We start from the raw sequence: 5,291 nt of genomic DNA, 5'->3' as shown, positions 1-5,291 counted from the left end.
TAGAAATCAACTTGCCTTGTGACTTACTCATTTAAACTGGAAGCTAAGTATGATGTGACACCTGGTACCAATCTGGTGAATTTATTTGCTATTGTGTATTGCAAATGCAAACCAACCACATTCATGCAGGTTCATATGAGTTCATTAACTAGGAGTTCCTCAGGAAGCTAAGTTACCTGAGATTACATTGTATGTACACCTCATTTGGAAGATTTATACACTGCAGAACTTGACCATTTCTAAATTACACAAGACTCATATTTGTTAATACAGTGAATGCTGACTAGGCAATTGTTCCTAGTTATTTTAGTTTATCTGCAAATTTAAAACAAGTTCTATCATACAAAAAACAAATCATTGACATTTTTCATTCTTTAAGCATCATAAAGTGTCTCTAAATGTGGCTTCTGTATATATTTTCAGCAATTATAAATCTACTTTGGGATTCTACAAGCTAACTTTTGCTTTGCAGATAAGCCTCACTTGTCTGGAAAATATCGACCAGTAACTCTGCTGTTGACTTTTTCTTAAAGATATTTTGAGATCACAGCCATTCTCTCTGTGTGACCTGACACTCTTCTTGTGAGATTGGAAATCACTACATCTCCCAGTGAGCTGTGAGGGAGTCAGACAGTCTCTGGTTCCCTGAGAGTTGTTCTGTGTCATGTTCAATGACTGAAATCTTCAAATGAACAGAGAACAAGGGGAGAATTAAGAAATATATCTAAGAAATTGAGAGTAAATATATCTATAACAGACTATAGCCAAAGATTTTAAGAAAAAATAAATATTAGTTTATTACCAATGGTAAAATAGCATTCAGTAAGGAAAAGGCTAGCTAGACTATGGACATAAAAAATATAAACTAACATAAATCTCTGCATACTTTGTTTTATTTTATGGCATCAGCTTAAGTTGCTCTAGTCTTTAAGGACTTGTACTACCTGAAGTATTCTTATGTTTATTCTTATTCATTACTTATTTCATTATACATTAAGGGATTAATGAAAGGTTACTATGAAACAAGTTTACTGCAGATAGAGCAAAATAATTGTTAAAAGATAAGTAAACCTGACTCCATATAAACTAGCAGCTACTGGGAAAACATATAATAAACATCCAAGGGCAAGTACAAAATATGAAAGGATGCTGTGGAAAACTTCCCTGCAAGATTAAAGCATTTCGTCCTACACAGCAGCTCTTCAATCGGGGAGGTAAACAACTCAAAAATAGCTTCCAGAAGTCCCTGAAGCTGACATTATTCACTAGAATAAGCAACGAAAATCTGAAATCTGAGAGTCTCTCTCAGAAAAACAAACACACACTGCCAAGAAGACTCAGCCGGAAGGCTGTGGAGTGTGCTCCAGATTCCCAAACTTTGTGAGCTGTCACCCAAGCCGGGGTGTACTTTGGTACTATAGCTCTCTTTGAGTCAATTCTGCTCCTGTATGGAACCCAAATCCTATAATTAACCCCACTAAAATTCATTGGTTCACCAAGTTGGATTTTGGTGGAATCCATACTTACATCACTCATGGCTTCCATTCGTGGGGTGAATAGAGAGAGGTCTGTGTTGTAGGACCCAGGAAACTCCTTGTCACATAATTAATCCAAAAAGAAAGATGGGGAAAGGTGGCTACAAGAAGAGCTTGGAAAGTTTTATCTAGGAGCAGACTTGTAAGTCACAAGAGTGTCTCCAGATAGTCGGCAACAGGAGAAAAGTAAGAATGCAATGTGCCAGGGATGTCCTGGTATGGTAAAAAATACCTAGAGGTTCAGTATGGTCAGGACAGGAGTACAGGAAAGAAAGAGCTACAAGTATAATCAAAGAGTTAAGACATGGCAGAGCATGTAAGATTTAAAGTCATTACAGGGTCTCCATGAGCAGCCAGTGAGCACAGTATATACTGAGGGCAAGGGGGGAGGTATTGCAGTGGAGTCTCCATGATATAGAACTTGCTAGACAGTTACCTAGATAGAAACACATATTCTAAGCAACTGTCCTAGGCAAGGTTCTGGGCTTTAAAACCTAAAGCAGGCAAGTGAGAATTCCAAGGAAAGGGGTGTAATAGTTTTTTGAATCCAAAGAAACCCAGGAGTAGAATTCTTCCTTTTTCCACGAATTGACTAAGAGCTTGTATGGGACTGAAACAGACTTGCATTATGTAGTGCAATATAATTACCTCAAACTTAATGGACTTAAATTTTGTTTTCGTTTTTTTGTTTTAGCTGCTTCATTGATAAATTTGTTTTAGATCTTAGCAGCCTGTTCCTGACTCTGAGAAAACTTGTCTGTTTTTGAACTACCTAATCTTTTTTTTTCTGGGCAAGTGGCATTTGGGGATAGTTCAACCTCTTCTTAACTTCTGTTTGGGACTTCCATACAATACAGACAGCATAGTAATCTATGAAGGCCAAATGGAGGTGGCTTCTGCTAGACTATATTCTCTAGTGCAGCAGCATGAGCTTTCTTATACCTCAACATCCATATCTGGGGCCATGTTATTCTTTATGTATTGAGAGAATTTCATCTCTGTCTTCCTCTACTTGGTAAGACATAACTTGTATCATTTTATCCAAAATATGCTTTATATGTACTTCTGTATTAAACTCCTTGCTTTCAGAATCAGAATCAGAACCTTTCTTCACACTGTTAGGAAAAGACTTTATATACAATTCCACTTGGGGCCCCAAATTTTTATTGCTAATTTTGGTCCAGGCAAGACCTTCATCCCAATGACAAGTAAAGGCACTAGGCTGACCATCAATGCTTTTCACAGTGTATTCATCTCTAGCTACTTCCATTTGGCCTTCATAGATTACAGTGTTTTCCAAATTTTATTTATCTCCAACTACCTTTGGCTTTCATAGATTACAATGTTTTCCATACTGTTCTTATCTCCAGCCACCTCCATTTGGCCTTCATATATCTTGTCCTTGCCAAACTTACTGAGAAATCAGTGGACCAAAATCAGGCCAGTATTGTAAGACCCTGAACTTTGGTCAGTGGTACTTACTTGGAGATGACCCCTAGTGAGACACAAAGATGCAGATTGATGCAAAAGCAACAGGTTTATTTATCAGCATGTTGGGTGGAGCCTTAAGGTGAGTGGCCAGAAGGTGACCTGGAATGGTTATTACAAGCAGTTTTTATACCTTTTAGAGACACAGATTACATCAGCAAGGTTACAGCTCAAACTTATTGGCTAAGCATATTAGCCTTTACATCTATTGGCTAGCAAGCATGACACGTATTTGAACTCTATCTGGGAATTTCCAGAGGGTCAGGTGACTAACAGTTCATTTCCGGGTCTTCAATTCTGTTCCATTTTGATCTATCTGCCTGTCTCTGTACCAATACCATGCAGTTCTTATCACTATTGCAGTGGAGTCTCCATGATATAGAACTTGCTAGACAGTTACCTAAATAGAAATACATATTCTAAGCAACTGTCCTATGCACAGTTCTGGGCTTTAAAACCTAAAGCAGGCAAGTGAGAATTCCAAGGAAAGGGGTGTAATAGTTTTTTGAATCCAAAGAAACCCAGGAGTAGAATTCTTCCTTTTTCCAGGAATTGACCAAGAGCTTGTTTGAAACTGAAACAGACTTGCATTATGTAGTGCAATATAACTACCTTAAACTTAATGGACTTAAATTTTGTTTTTGTTTTTTTGTTTGTTTGTTTGTTTTAGCTGCTTCATTGATAAATTTGTGTTTACACTTATGGCCTCTGGAAGAGCAAGCCGTGTTCTTGATTGCTGAGACATCTCTCCAGCCCTGCTTGCTTGTTTTCTAATAAGACAGAAAGGAGGTAGACCTGGATAGGAAGGAAGAGGTGGAGGGCAGAGGAGGATGGACAGGGGAAACCTTAATCAGGTGATAGTAAAAGAACGTAAAACAACACAAGAGTTCCTGCATCCCAGCAGTGCATTCTGCTACCCACTTAATACAATCACGCTTTCCCACAAACCACAGGCCATAGTCTGTGTTGAATATCTCCTATTTTTCTTACTCATATGATCAATAGCTTGTTTCTCCATTGTCTCAACAGCTCTCTGGTCCTGCATTCTCAAAGTGAACCCTAGAGTATTATATTAGCTTGCCTCACAAGAGACAAAGTTACTGAAACATCTTGAGTAAAATTAATAAATATAAACAGTTTGATTTTAGTCGTTTATTTTATATACACATATGGTGTGTGTGTGTGTGTGTGTGTGTGTGTGTGCGTGTGTATGCTTGTATATGGGATTTTGATGCACATGCATAGTTTGCATGTGGAGGTAAGAGGACAACCCTTGGTTATTAATTCTCATACTTCTTTCTCATTTGAGATAAGATATTTTCATAGTTCCATAATTTAGCCTAGTTGGGTTCCTGGCAACTATATTCTCCTATTCCTTGCATAGGATCAAACCAGGATTATAGAAGCTTCTTCTACTGAATCTTTTTTAGATGATTTCTGAGGATGGTGAAGTCAGATTATCAGCTTGTATGGCAAGAAAATGTATCCATCAAGCCACCCTGCCCCTACCTCAAGGCCAAGCTATGTGAATTTTAGTATAGTGATACCTGTATCCTCTACTTCAGATGGCCTAATATCATCATGGATACTTCATTATAATAGTTATATATCTTCATGTGAATAATGTGTATCTTTTTTCACAATTGTAAATGATTACTTAGAATGATGAGTAAGTAGCATTTGCCCCATTTCCTCTGTAGTCCTATGACTAATAACTAGAACATTTTCACGGATTGTGCCTCTAGGAGCCTCTATTAAGAAGTGTAGGAACCCAGGGTGTATTGTGTAAATGGGGCAATATTCAGCCATAGGATATCATCTGAAAACCATTTAAAGTTTTACTTTTGTTACGCTGGCAACCATTATGGAATCTACTATCATATATGAATGACAAACATTTAACGCTATGGAACTATGAATTTTTGCACTTTTATCATTTTTTTTGTATAAGTAAGAATGAAAAAGTTGGGCTAGACTTGCAATGAGCTAAATAATTTTGACAGTAAAGAATGAAAATTCCTTTATTCAGAAATTACTACAATAAAAGGCATTAGTAAAGTGAATTCAATATGAAGACACATTAAATCACTTTTCTAATATTCTGAAGGAAGCTCTCTCTAGAATCTAAATTATTTATTGTTAAAATATAATGTTTGATGGGCGGTGGTGGTGCACGCCTTTAATCCCAGCACTTGGGAGGCTAGAGGCAGGTGGATTTCTGAGTTCAAGGCCAGCCTGGTCTACAGAGTGAGTTCCAGGACAGCCAGG

General features: G+C 37.5%; 1 pseudogene; it reads right to left on the bottom strand.

Moving 5' to 3' along the window:
• Positions 1-598: 598 nt before the first annotated feature.
• The window catches only part of LOC116075427, a 58,050-nt pseudogene continuing 53,357 nt past the window's right edge, over positions 599-5,291 (bottom strand).

This window comes from Mastomys coucha, unplaced genomic scaffold (genome assembly GCF_008632895.1).
Source record: "Mastomys coucha isolate ucsf_1 unplaced genomic scaffold, UCSF_Mcou_1 pScaffold3, whole genome shotgun sequence".
NCBI classification, from domain to species: domain Eukaryota; kingdom Metazoa; phylum Chordata; class Mammalia; order Rodentia; family Muridae; genus Mastomys; species Mastomys coucha.
Note: the sequence above shows the minus strand (reverse complement) of the source record. Positions and strands in the feature narration are given on the sequence as shown.